This window comes from Stegostoma tigrinum, chromosome 5 (assembly GCF_030684315.1).
Source record: "Stegostoma tigrinum isolate sSteTig4 chromosome 5, sSteTig4.hap1, whole genome shotgun sequence".
Classification (NCBI taxonomy): Eukaryota; Metazoa; Chordata; class Chondrichthyes; order Orectolobiformes; family Stegostomatidae; genus Stegostoma; species Stegostoma tigrinum.
Window position 1 is genome coordinate 94,196,125 of NC_081358.1, and position 13,366 is coordinate 94,209,490.

Below are 13,366 nucleotides of genomic sequence, written 5' to 3' on the forward strand. Positions count from 1 at the left end.
GCCGACGGCAGCCGCCACATGTCTGAGGGAGTACCGGGGAGCCCCGCGTGAGCGGCGGGATGCTTGTGTCGCTTTCGAATCGGTGCTGACCTCCTAGGATGCAGTGCTGGTCGACACGTGCGACTGAGGGAGTCGCACACCCTGCACGTGTCGGATTTTACGAAGAGAAAGCAAAGCCAAGTTCACGAGCGGTTTTCATCGACAGGAACGGAGGGCTCTTGCGTCTTCACCCTGACGTCGTAAGCCGCAACCCAGCAGTTTAGAGCGCTGCTTTTCGACAAAGCGTCGCTGGGAAAACCCAGGCCTCCTTTCTGTAGAAGGAAGCGCGTCATTCTTGCCTGCATTGCGTGCTGAGCAAAGGATCTTTGCACGTTGCGGCGCGGCGCTACAAAGCGGTGAACTGCTTTGCCGATCGTTGGCTGCCGCGCGCCGGACATACCGACTTGCGGACGCGAGGATCCAAGACGCCGCCGTTGGGTCGTGTCCCTGCTCGGGCTGCAGCCTGCCACGTAACGGGCGACGTTTTGCCACTGTGGATCGGAAGGCGCTCTCCTGCCCTCTCCTGAGCTGCGGGTTTCTGACAAGGTTTGGTTTGGGGTTGAGTGGCGCCTGGGAAACCGGCCTACTCTGGCTGCTGGCTGGGCTTTGCTGTGCCTTCTTAGCGCAGTAGGCAGCGCGTCAGTCTCATAATCGGAAGGTCCTGAGTTCAATCCTCAGAGAAGGCAAACTTGAGAGAGGGTGGCCTTTTATCGTGTTTTGATTTTCTCAGCAGCAGACATAATTTGCTGGACGCCCGATTTGATCCGAGCACACCAGAGCGAACGGGCTGCCGACGCGTCGGGCGTCTTGACGACACGCGGCCTGTCGTTTCCAGACAGAGAATATAGACCCCACCCATCCAGCAGTCCTGCGCGTCAGCAAAGACCTTGCACACGATCGGATTTTTGTCTCGAGATCGAGCTTCCAGGCTCTTCAGCTTGCTTCCTGAGGGAAAAAACCAAAGTGGAGAATGTGGGCATCGATCCCACTACCTCTCGCATGCAAAGCAAGCGCTCTACCACTTGAGCTAATTCCCCTCACCTGTCTGGTTGACTGGCTGGTCCCGTGAGTTTCTCAGGTGCTTTCTGTGGGGACCCGAGAGCAGCAGGGAATTTCCCGTCGCCATTGCACGCTGCATTCAGCCGCACAATCGGCACGTTCGAGCGGAATCAGGAGCCGGGTAGCCGAAGCATTCCGGAAAACACGGTGCCGCCGAAAGCATCGGCGCTGAGCCGCACGTTGCAGATTGCGAGCGAGCTGAGCGGCGTGAATAGCCACTGCGAGTCTGAGGCAGTGCTCGAGATCCCTGTCTGACTGATTGCAGAGTCCCTCGACCTTTGAGCACGCGCTGACTCTCTGGAAGTACCGTTCCTACAGGGCGCAGCCTGCTGGTCTTGGGGTGCCACTGCAGACGTGCCACAACGAGGACAGGCAGAAACCTCCGAAGAAGAGAGCGTACTCTGGAGAAGGGCAAGTGTTCGGGCTGGGCCGCGACGAGAAAGGAGGGCTATTCCTTCGTCCTCGAAAGATGCGAGCCCTCTGCCACGTTCGGAAAAGTCCTGCTGTCAGGTACGAGCCGCCACACGCAGACGCCAAGACAACCGAGACGCCGACGGCAGCCGCCACATGTCTGAGGGAGTACCGGGGAGCCCCGCGTGAGCGGCGGGATGCTTGTGTCGCTTTCGAATCGGTGCTGACCTCCTAGGATGCAGTGCTGGTCGACACGTGCGACTGAGGGAGTCGCACACCCTGCACGTGTCGGATTTTACGAAGAGAAAGCAAAGCCAAGTTCACCAGCGGTTTTCATCGACAGGAACGGAGGGCTCTTGCGTCTTCACCCTGACGTCGTAAGCCGCAACCCAGCAGTTTAGAGCGCTGCTTTTCGACAAAGCGTCGCTGGGAAAACCCAGGCCTCCTTTCTGTAGAAGGAAGCGCGTCATTCTTGCCTGCATTGCGTGCTGAGCAAAGGATCTTTGCACGTTGCGGCGCGGCGCTACAAAGCGGTGAACTGCTTTGCCGATCGTTGGCTGCCGCGCGCCGGACATACCGACTTGCGGACGCGAGGATCCAAGACGCCGCCGTTGGGTCGTGTCCCTGCTCGGGCTGCAGCCTGCCACGTAACGGGCGACGTTTTGCCACTGTGGATCGGAAGGCGCTCTCCTGCCCTCTCCTGAGCTGCAGGTTTCTGACAAGGTTTGGTTTGGGGTTGAGTGGCGCCTGGGAAACCGGCCTACTCTGGCTGCTGGCTGGGCTTTGCTGTGCCTTCTTAGCGCAGTAGGCAGCGCGTCAGTCTCATAATCGGAAGGTCCTGAGTTCAATCCTCAGAGAAGGCAAACTTGAGAGAGGGTGGCCTTTTATCGTGTTTTGATTTTCTCAGCAGCAGACATAATTTGCTGGACGCCCGATTTGATCCGAGCACACCAGAGCGAACGGGCTGCCGACGCGTCGGGCGTCTTGACGACACGCGGCCTGTCGTTTCCAGACAGAGAATATAGACCCCACCCATCCAGCAGTCCTGCGCGTCAGCAAAGACCTTGCACACGATCGGATTTTTGTCTCGAGATCGAGCTTCCAGGCTCTTCAGCTTGCTTCCTGAGGGAAAAAACCAAAGTGGAGAATGTGGGCATCGATCCCACTACCTCTCGCATGCAAAGCGAGCGCTCTACCACTTGAGCTAATTCCCCTCACCTGTCTGGTTGACTGGCTGGTCCCGTGAGTTTCTCAGGTGCTTTCTGTGGGGACCCGAGAGCAGCAGGGAATTTCCCGTCGCCATTGCACGCTGCATTCAGCCGCACAATCGGCACGTTCGAGCGGAATCAGGAGCCGGGTAGCCGAAGCATTCCGGAAAACACGGTGCCGCCGAAAGCATCGGCGCTGAGCCGCACGTTGCAGATTGCGAGCGAGCTGAGCGGCGTGAATAGCCACTGCGAGTCTGAGGCAGTGCTCGAGATCCCTGTCTGACTGATTGCAGAGTCCCTCGACCTTTGAGCACGCGCTGACTCTCTGGAAGTACCGTTCCTACAGGGCGCAGCCTGCTGGTCTTGGGGTGCCACTGCAGACGTGCCACAACGAGGACAGGCAGAAACCTCCGAAGAAGAGAGCGTACTCTGGAGAAGGGCAAGTGTTCGGGCTGGGCCGCGACGAGAAAGGAGGGCTATTCCTTCGTCCTCGAAAGATGCGAGCCCTCTGCCACGTTCGGAAAAGTCCTGCTGTCAGGTACGAGCCGCCACACGCAGACGCCAAGACAACCGAGACGCCGACGGCAGCCGCCACATGTCTGAGGGAGTACCGGGGAGCCCCGCGTGAGCGGCGGGATGCTTGTGTCGCTTTCGAATCGGTGCTGACCTCCTAGGATGCAGTGCTGGTCGACACGTGCGACTGAGGGAGTCGCACACCCTGCACGTGTCGGATTTTACGAAGAGAAAGCAAAGCCAAGTTCACGAGCGGTTTTCATCGACAGGAACGGAGGGCTCTTGCGTCTTCACCCTGACGTCGTAAGCCGCAACCCAGCAGTTTAGAGCGCTGCTTTTCGACAAAGCGTCGCTGGGAAAACCCAGGCCTCCTTTCTGTAGAAGGAAGCGCGTCATTCTTGCCTGCATTGCGTGCTGAGCAAAGGATCTTTGCACGTTGCGGCGCGGCGCTACAAAGCGGTGAACTGCTTTGCCGATCGTTGGCTGCCGCGCGCCGGACATACCGACTTGCGGACGCGAGGATCCAAGACGCCGCCGTTGGGTCGTGTCCCTGCTCGGGCTGCAGCCTGCCACGTAACGGGCGACGTTTTGCCACTGTGGATCGGAAGGCGCTCTCCTGCCCTCTCCTGAGCTGCGGGTTTCTGACAAGGTTTGGTTTGGGGTTGAGTGGCGCCTGGGAAACCGGCCTACTCTGGCTGCTGGCTGGGCTTTGCTGTGCCTTCTTAGCGCAGTAGGCAGCGCGTCAGTCTCATAATCGGAAGGTCCTGAGTTCAATCCTCAGAGAAGGCAAACTTGAGAGAGGGTGGCCTTTTATCGTGTTTTGATTTTCTCAGCAGCAGACATAATTTGCTGGACGCCCGATTTGATCCGAGCACACCAGAGCGAACGGGCTGCCGACGCGTCGGGCGTCTTGACGACACGCGGCCTGTCGTTTCCAGACAGAGAATATAGACCCCACCCATCCAGCAGTCCTGCGCGTCAGCAAAGACCTTGCACACGATCGGATTTTTGTCTCGAGATCGAGCTTCCAGGCTCTTCAGCTTGCTTCCTGAGGGAAAAAACCAAAGTGGAGAATGTGGGCATCGATCCCACTACCTCTCGCATGCAAAGCAAGCGCTCTACCACTTGAGCTAATTCCCCTCACCTGTCTGGTTGACTGGCTGGTCCCGTGAGTTTCTCAGGTGCTTTCTGTGGGGACCCGAGAGCAGCAGGGAATTTCCCATCGCCATTGCACGCTGCATTCAGCCGCACAATCGGCACGTTCGAGCGGAATCAGGAGCCGGGTAGCCGAAGCATTCCGGAAAACACGGTGCCGCCGAAAGCATCGGCGCTGAGCCGCACGTTGCAGATTGCGAGCGAGCTGAGCGGCGTGAATAGCCACTGCGAGTCTGAGGCAGTGCTCGAGATCCCTGTCTGACTGATTGCAGAGTCCCTCGACCTTTGAGCACGCGCTGACTCTCTGGAAGTACCGTTCCTACAGGGCGCAGCCTGCTGGTCTTGGGGTGCCACTGCAGACGTGCCACAACGAGGACAGGCAGAAACCTCCGAAGAAGAGAGCGTACTCTGGAGAAGGGCAAGTGTTCGGGCTGGGCCGCGACGAGAAAGGAGGGCTATTCCTTCGTCCTCGAAAGATGCGAGCCCTCTGCCACGTTCGGAAAAGTCCTGCTGTCAGGTACGAGCCGCCACACGCAGACGCCAAGACAACCGAGACGCCGACGGCAGCCGCCACATGTCTGAGGGAGTACCGGGGAGCCCCGCGTGAGCGGCGGGATGCTTGTGTCGCTTTCGAATCGGTGCTGACCTCCTAGGATGCAGTGCTGGTCGACACGTGCGACTGAGGGAGTCGCACACCCTGCACGTGTCGGATTTTACGAAGAGAAAGCAAAGCCAAGTTCACCAGCGGTTTTCATCGACAGGAACGGAGGGCTCTTGCGTCTTCACCCTGACGTCGTAAGCCGCAACCCAGCAGTTTAGAGCGCTGCTTTTCGACAAAGCGTCGCTGGGAAAACCCAGGCCTCCTTTCTGTAGAAGGAAGCGCGTCATTCTTGCCTGCATTGCGTGCTGAGCAAAGGATCTTTGCACGTTGCGGCGCGGCGCTACAAAGCGGTGAACTGCTTTGCCGATCGTTGGCTGCCGCGCGCCGGACATACCGACTTGCGGACGCGAGGATCCAAGACGCCGCCGTTGGGTCGTGTCCCTGCTCGGGCTGCAGCCTGCCACGTAACGGGCGACGTTTTGCCACTGTGGATCGGAAGGCGCTCTCCTGCCCTCTCCTGAGCTGCGGGTTTCTGACAAGGTTTGGTTTGGGGTTGAGTGGCGCCTGGGAAACCGGCCTACTCTGGCTGCTGGCTGGGCTTTGCTGTGCCTTCTTAGCGCAGTAGGCAGCGCGTCAGTCTCATGATCGGAAGGTCCTGAGTTCAATCCTCAGAGAAGGCAAACTTGAGAGAGGGTGGCCTTTTATCGTGTTTTGATTTTCTCAGCAGCAGACATAATTTGCTGGATGCCCGATTTGATCCGAGCACACCAGAGCGAACGGGCTGCCGACGCGTCGGGCGTCTTGACGACACGCGGCCTGTCGTTTCCAGACAGAGAATATAGACCCCACCCATCCAGCAGTCCTGCGCGTCAGCAAAGACCTTGCACACGATCGGATTTTTGTCTCGAGATCGAGCTTCCAGGCTCTTCAGCTTGCTTCCTGAGGGAAAAAACCAAAGTGGAGAATGTGGGCATCGATCCCACTACCTCTCGCATGCAAATCAAGCGCTCTACCACTTGAGCTAATTCCCCTCACCTGTCTGGTTGACTGGCTGGTCCCGTGAGTTTCTCAGGTGCTTTCTGTGGGGACCCGAGAGCAGCAGGGAATTTCCCGTCGCCATTGCACGCTGCATTCAGCCGCACAATCGGCACGTTCGAGCGGAATCAGGAGCCGGGTAGCCGAAGCATTCCGGAAAACACGGTGCCGCCGAAAGCATCGGCGCTGAGCCGCACGTTGCAGATTGCGAGCGAGCTGAGCGGCGTGAATAGCCACTGCGAGTCTGAGGCAGTGCTCGAGATCCCTGTCTGACTGATTGCAGAGTCCCTCGACCTTTGAGCACGCGCTGACTCTCTGGAAGTACCGTTCCTACAGGGCGCAGCCTGCTGGTCTTGGGGTGCCACTGCAGACGTGCCACAACGAGGACAGGCAGAAACCTCCGAAGAAGAGAGCGTACTCTGGAGAAGGGCAAGTGTTCGGGCTGGGCCGCGACGAGAAAGGAGGGCTATTCCTTCGTCCTCGAAAGATGCGAGCCCTCTGCCACGTTCGGAAAAGTCCTGCTGTCAGGTACGAGCCGCCACACGCAGACGCCAAGACAACCGAGACGCCGACGGCAGCCGCCACATGTCTGAGGGAGTACCGGGGAGCCCCGCGTGAGCGGCGGGATGCTTGTGTCGCTTTCGAATCGGTGCTGACCTCCTAGGATGCAGTGCTGGTCGACACGTGCGACTGAGGGAGTCGCACACCCTGCACGTGTCGGATTTTACGAAGAGAAAGCAAAGCCAAGTTCACGAGCGGTTTTCATCGACAGGAACGGAGGGCTCTTGCGTCTTCACCCTGACGTCGTAAGCCGCAACCCAGCAGTTTAGAGCGCTGCTTTTCGACAAAGCGTCGCTGGGAAAACCCAGGCCTCCTTTCTGTAGAAGGAAGCGCGTCATTCTTGCCTGCATTGCGTGCTGAGCAAAGGATCTTTGCACGTTGCGGCGCGGCGCTACAAAGCGGTGAACTGCTTTGCCGATCGTTGGCTGCCGCGCGCCGGACATACCGACTTGCGGACGCGAGGATCCAAGACGCCGCCGTTGGGTCGTGTCCCTGCTCGGGCTGCAGCCTGCCACGTAACGGGCGACGTTTTGCCACTGTGGATCGGAAGGCGCTCTCCTGCCCTCTCCTGAGCTGCGGGTTTCTGACAAGGTTTGGTTTGGGGTTGAGTGGCGCCTGGGAAACCGGCCTACTCTGGCTGCTGGCTGGGCTTTGCTGTGCCTTCTTAGCGCAGTAGGCAGCGCGTCAGTCTCATGATCGGAAGGTCCTGAGTTCAATCCTCAGAGAAGGCAAACTTGAGAGAGGGTGGCCTTTTATCGTGTTTTGATTTTCTCAGCAGCAGACATAATTTGCTGGACGCCCGATTTGATCCGAGCACACCAGAGCGAACGGGCTGCCGACGCGTCGGGCGTCTTGACGACACGCGGCCTGTCGTTTCCAGACAGAGAATATAGACCCCACCCATCCAGCAGTCCTGCGCGTCAGCAAAGACCTTGCACACGATCGGATTTTTGTCTCGAGATCGAGCTTCCAGGCTCTTCAGCTTGCTTCCTGAGGGGAAAAAACCAAAGTGGAGAATGTGGGCATCGATCCCACTACCTCTCGCATGCAAAGCAAGCGCTCTACCACTTGAGCTAATTCCCCTCACCTGTCTGGTTGACTGGCTGGTCCCATGAGTTTCTCAGGTGCTTTCTGTGGGGACCCGAGAGCAGCAGGGAATTTCCCGTCGCCATTGCACGCTGCATTCAGCCGCACAATCGGCACGTTCGAGCGGAATCAGGAGCCGGGTAGCCGAAGCATTCCGGAAAACACGGTGCCGCCGAAAGCATCGGCGCTGAGCCGCACGTTGCAGATTGCGAGCGAGCTGAGCGGCGTGAATAGCCACTGCGAGTCTGAGGCAGTGCTCGAGATCCCTGTCTGACTGATTGCAGAGTCCCTCGACCTTTGAGCACGCGCTGACTCTCTGGAAGTACCGTTCCTACAGGGCGCAGCCTGCTGGTCTTGGGGTGCCACTGCAGACGTGCCACAACGAGGACAGGCAGAAACCTCCGAAGAAGAGAGCGTACTCTGGAGAAGGGCAAGTGTTCGGGCTGGGCCGCGACGAGAAAGGAGGGCTATTCCTTCGTCCTCGAAAGATGCGAGCCCTCTGCCACGTTCGGAAAAGTCCTGCTGTCAGGTACGAGCCGCCACACGCAGACGCCAAGACAACCGAGACGCCGACGGCAGCCGCCACATGTCTGAGGGAGTACCGGGGAGCCCCGCGTGAGCGGCGGGATGCTTGTGTCGCTTTCGAATCGGTGCTGACCTCCTAGGATGCAGTGCTGGTCGACACGTGCAACTGAGGGAGTCGCACACCCTGCACGTGTCGGATTTTACGAAGAGAAAGCAAAGCCAAGTTCACGAGCGGTTTTCATCGACAGGAACGGAGGGCTCTTGCGTCTTCACCCTGACGTCGTAAGCCGCAACCCAGCAGTTTAGAGCGCTGCTTTTCGACAAAGCGTCGCTGGGAAAACCCAGGCCTCCTTTCTGTAGAAGGAAGCGCGTCATTCTTGCCTGCATTGCGTGCTGAGCAAAGGATCTTTGCACGTTGCGGCGCGGCGCTACAAAGCGGTGAACTGCTTTGCCGATCGTTGGCTGCCGCGCGCCGGACATACCGACTTGCGGACGCGAGGATCCAAGACGCCGCCGTTGGGTCGTGTCCCTGCTCGGGCTGCAGCCTGCCACGTAACGGGCGACGTTTTGCCACTGTGGATCGGAAGGCGCTCTCCTGCCCTCTCCTGAGCTGCGGGTTTCTGACAAGGTTTGGTTTGGGGTTGAGTGGCGCCAGGGAAACCGGCCTACTCTGGCTGCTGGCTGGGCTTTGCTGTGCCTTCTTAGCGCAGTAGGCAGCGCGTCAGTCTCATAATCGGAAGGTCCTGAGTTCAATCCTCAGAGAAGGCAAACTTGAGAGAGGGTGGCCTTTTATCGTGTTTTGATTTTCTCAGCAGCAGACATAATTTGCTGGACGCCCGATTTGATCCGAGCACACCAGAGCGAACGGGCTGCCGACGCGTCGGGCGTCTTGACGACACGCGGCCTGTCGTTTCCAGACAGAGAATATAGACCCCACCCATCCAGCAGTCCTGCGCGTCAGCAAAGACCTTGCACACGATCGGATTTTTGTCTCGAGATCGAGCTTCCAGGCTCTTCAGCTTGCTTCCTGAGGGAAAAAACCAAAGTGGAGAATGTGGGCATCGATCCCACTACCTCTCGCATGCAAAGCGAGCGCTCTACCACTTGAGCGAATTCCCCTCACCTGTCTGGTTGACTGGCTGGTCCCGTGAGTTTCTCAGGTGCTTTCTGTGGGGACCCGAGAGCAGCAGGGAATTTCCCGTCGCCATTGCACGCTGCATTCAGCCGCACAATCGGCACGTTCGAGCGGAATCAGGAGCCGGGTAGCCGAAGCATTCCGGAAAACACGGTGCCGCCGAAAGCATCGGCGCTGAGCCGCACGTTGCAGATTGCGAGCGAGCTGAGCGGCGTGAATAGCCACTGCGAGTCTGAGGCAGTGCTCGAGATCCCTGTCTGACTGATTGCAGAGTCCCTCGACCTTTGAGCACGCGCTGACTCTCTGGAAGTACCGTTCCTACAGGGCGCAGCCTGCTGGTCTTGGGGTGCCACTGCAGACGTGCCACAACGAGGACAGGCAGAAACCTCCGAAGAAGAGAGCGTACTCTGGAGAAGGGCAAGTGTTCGGGCTGGGCCGCGACGAGAAAGGAGGGCTATTCCTTCGTCCTCGAAAGATGCGAGCCCTCTGCCACGTTCGGAAAAGTCCTGCTGTCAGGTACGAGCCGCCACACGCAGACGCCAAGACAACCGAGACGCCGACGGCAGCCGCCACATGTCTGAGGGAGTACCGGGGAGCCCCGCGTGAGCGGCGGGATGCTTGTGTCGCTTTCGAATCGGTGCTGACCTCCTAGGATGCAGTGCTGGTCGACACGTGCGACTGAGGGAGTCGCACACCCTGCACGTGTCGGATTTTACGAAGAGAAAGCAAAGCCAAGTTCACGAGCGGTTTTCATCGACAGGAACGGAGGGCTCTTGCGTCTTCACCCTGACGTCGTAAGCCGCAACCCAGCAGTTTAGAGCGCTGCTTTTCGACAAAGCGTCGCTGGGAAAACCCAGGCCTCCTTTCTGTAGAAGGAAGCGCGTCATTCTTGCCTGCATTGCGTGCTGAGCAAAGGATCTTTGCACGTTGCGGCGCGGCGCTAAAAAGCGGTGAACTGCTTTGCCGATCGTTGGCTGCCGCGCGCCGGACATACCGACTTGCGGACGCGAGGATCCAAGACGCCGCCGTTGGGTCGTGTCCCTGCTCGGGCTGCAGCCTGCCACGTAACGGGCGACGTTTTGCCACTGTGGATCGGAAGGCGCTCTCCTGCCCTCTCCTGAGCTGCGGGTTTCTGACAAGGTTTGGTTTGGGGTTGAGTGGCGCCTGGGAAACCGGCCTACTCTGGCTGCTGGCTGGGCTTTGCTGTGCCTTCTTAGCGCAGTAGGCAGCGCGTCAGTCTCATAATCGGAAGGACCTGAGTTCAATCCTCAGAGAAGGCAAACTTGAGAGAGGGTGGCCTTTTATCGTGTTTTGATTTTCTCAGCAGCAGACATAATTTGCTGGACGCCCGATTTGATCCGAGCACACCAGAGCGAACGGGCTGCCGACGCGTCGGGCGTCTTGACGACACGCGGCCTGTCGTTTCCAGACAGAGAATATAGACCCCACCCATCCAGCAGTCCTGCGCGTCAGCAAAGACCTTGCACACGATCGGATTTTTGTCTCGAGATCGAGCTTCCAGGCTCTTCAGCTTGCTTCCTGAGGGAAAAAACCAAAGTGGAGAATGTGGGCATCGATCCCACTACCTCTCGCATGCAAATCAAGCGCTCTACCACTTGAGCTAATTCCCCTCACCTGTCTGGTTGACTGGCTGGTCCCGTGAGTTTCTCAGGTGCTTTCTGTGGGGACCCGAGAGCAGCAGGGAATTTCCCGTCGCCATTGCACGCTGCATTCAGCCGCACAATCGGCACGTTCGAGCGGAATCAGGAGCCGGGTAGCCGAAGCATTCCGGAAAACACGGTGCCGCCGAAAGCATCGGCGCTGAGCCGCACGTTGCAGATTGCGAGCGAGCTGAGCGGCGTGAATAGCCACTGCGAGTCTGAGGCAGTGCTCGAGATCCCTGTCTGACTGATTGCAGAGTCCCTCGACCTTTGAGCACGCGCTGACTCTCTGGAAGTACCGTTCCTACAGGGCGCAGCCTGCTGGTCTTGGGGTGCCACTGCAGACGTGCCACAACGAGGACAGGCAGAAACCTCCGAAGAAGAGAGCGTACTCTGGAGAAGGGCAAGTGTTCGGGCTGGGCCGCGACGAGAAAGGAGGGCTATTCCTTCGTCCTCGAAAGATGCGAGCCCTCTGCCACGTTCGGAAAAGTCCTGCTGTCAGGTACGAGCCGCCACACGCAGACGCCAAGACAACCGAGACGCCGACGGCAGCCGCCACATGTCTGAGGGAGTACCGGGGAGCCCCGCGTGAGCGGCGGGATGCTTGTGTCGCTTTCGAATCGGTGCTGACCTCCTAGGATGCAGTGCTGGTCGACACGTGCGACTGAGGGAGTCGCACACCCTGCACGTGTCGGATTTTACGAAGAGAAAGCAAAGCCAAGTTCACGAGCGGTTTTCATCGACAGGAACGGAGGGCTCTTGCGTCTTCACCCTGACGTCGTAAGCCGCAACCCAGCAGTTTAGAGCGCTGCTTTTCGACAAAGCGTCGCTGGGAAAACCCAGGCCTCCTTTCTGTAGAAGGAAGCGCGTCATTCTTGCCTGCATTGCGTGCTGAGCAAAGGATCTTTGCACGTTGCGGCGCGGCGCTAAAAAGCGGTGAACTGCTTTGCCGATCGTTGGCTGCCGCGCGCCGGACATACCGACTTGCGGACGCGAGGATCCAAGACGCCGCCGTTGGGTCGTGTCCCTGCTCGGGCTGCAGCCTGCCACGTAACGGGCGACGTTTTGCCACTGTGGATCGGAAGGCGCTCTCCTGCCCTCTCCTGAGCTGCGGGTTTCTGACAAGGTTTGGTTTGGGGTTGAGTGGCGCCTGGGAAACCGGCCTACTCTGGCTGCTGGCTGGGCTTTGCTGTGCCTTCTTAGCGCAGTAGGCAGCGCGTCAGTCTCATAATCGGAAGGTCCTGAGTTCAATCCTCAGAGAAGGCAAACTTGAGAGAGGGTGGCCTTTTATCGTGTTTTGATTTTCTCAGCAGCAGACATAATTTGCTGGACGCCCGATTTGATCCGAGCACACCAGAGCGAACGGGCTGCCGACGCGTCGGGCGTCTTGACGACACGCGGCCTGTCGTTTCCAGACAGAGAATATAGACCCCACCCATCCAGCAGTCCTGCGCGTCAGCAAAGACCTTGCACACGATCGGATTTTTGTCTCGAGATCGAGCTTCCAGGCTCTTCAGCTTGCTTCCTGAGGGAAAAAACCAAAGTGGAGAATGTGGGCATCGATCCCACTACCTCTCGCATGCAAAGCGAGCGCTCTACCACTTGAGCTAATTCCCCTCACCTGTCTGGTTGACTGGCTGGTCCCATGAGTTTCTCAGGTGCTTTCTGTGGGGACCCGAGAGCAGCAGGGAATTTCCCGTCGCCATTGCACGCTGCATTCAGCCGCACAATCGGCACGTTCGAGCGGAATCAGGAGCCGGGTAGCCGAAGCATTCCGGAAAACACGGTGCCGCCGAAAGCATCGGCGCTGAGCCGCACGTTGCAGATTGCGAGCGAGCTGAGCGGCGTGAATAGCCACTGCGAGTCTGAGGCAGTGCTCGAGATCCCTGTCTGACTGATTGCAGAGTCCCTCGACCTTTGAGCACGCGCTGACTCTCTGGAAGTACCGTTCCTACAGGGCGCAGCCTGCTGGTCTTGGGGTGCCACTGCAGACGTGCCACAACGAGGACAGGCAGAAACCTCCGAAGAAGAGAGCGTACTCTGGAGAAGGGCAAGTGTTCGGGCTGGGCCGCGACGAGAAAGGAGGGCTATTCCTTCGTCCTCGAAAGATGCGAGCCCTCTGCCACGTTCGGAAAAGTCCTGCTGTCAGGTACGAGCCGCCACACGCAGACGCCAAGACAACCGAGACGCCGACGGCAGCCGCCACATGTCTGAGGGAGTACCGGGGAGCCCCGCGTGAGCGGCGGGATGCTTGTGTCGCTTTCGAATCGGTGCTGACCTCCTAGGATGCAGTGCTGGTCGACACGTGCGACTGAGGGAGTCGCACACCCTGCACGTGTCGGATTTTACGAAGAGAAAGCAAAGCCAAGTTCACGAG

The 13,366-nt window shown here is 58.8% G+C and overlaps 8 non-coding genes across 8 annotated transcripts; 6 read left to right on the plus strand and 2 right to left on the minus strand.

Moving 5' to 3' along the window:
- The first annotated feature begins 652 nt into the window (after positions 1 to 652).
- trnam-cau (transfer RNA methionine (anticodon CAU)) lies at positions 653 to 725 on the plus strand. The gene has a single exon. It is a non-coding gene; the product is annotated as a tRNA-Met (tRNA).
- A 1,574-nt stretch (positions 726 to 2,299) lies between these two features.
- Positions 2,300 to 2,372, plus strand: trnam-cau (transfer RNA methionine (anticodon CAU)). Its single transcript has one exon. It is a non-coding gene; the product is annotated as a tRNA-Met (tRNA).
- Positions 2,373 to 2,650: 278 nt separating this feature from the next.
- trnaa-ugc (transfer RNA alanine (anticodon UGC)) lies at positions 2,651 to 2,723 on the minus strand. Its single transcript has one exon. It is a non-coding gene; the product is annotated as a tRNA-Ala (tRNA).
- A 1,223-nt stretch (positions 2,724 to 3,946) lies between these two features.
- On the plus strand, positions 3,947 to 4,019 carry trnam-cau (transfer RNA methionine (anticodon CAU)). Its single transcript has one exon. It is a non-coding gene; the product is annotated as a tRNA-Met (tRNA).
- A 4,869-nt stretch (positions 4,020 to 8,888) lies between these two features.
- Positions 8,889 to 8,961, plus strand: trnam-cau (transfer RNA methionine (anticodon CAU)). Its single transcript has one exon. It is a non-coding gene; the product is annotated as a tRNA-Met (tRNA).
- A 1,574-nt stretch (positions 8,962 to 10,535) lies between these two features.
- On the plus strand, positions 10,536 to 10,608 carry trnam-cau (transfer RNA methionine (anticodon CAU)). Its single transcript has one exon. It is a non-coding gene; the product is annotated as a tRNA-Met (tRNA).
- Positions 10,609 to 12,182: 1,574 nt separating this feature from the next.
- On the plus strand, positions 12,183 to 12,255 carry trnam-cau (transfer RNA methionine (anticodon CAU)). Its single transcript has one exon. It is a non-coding gene; the product is annotated as a tRNA-Met (tRNA).
- Positions 12,256 to 12,533: 278 nt separating this feature from the next.
- Positions 12,534 to 12,606, minus strand: trnaa-ugc (transfer RNA alanine (anticodon UGC)). Its single transcript has one exon. It is a non-coding gene; the product is annotated as a tRNA-Ala (tRNA).
- Between the last annotated feature and the right edge of the window lie 760 nt (positions 12,607 to 13,366).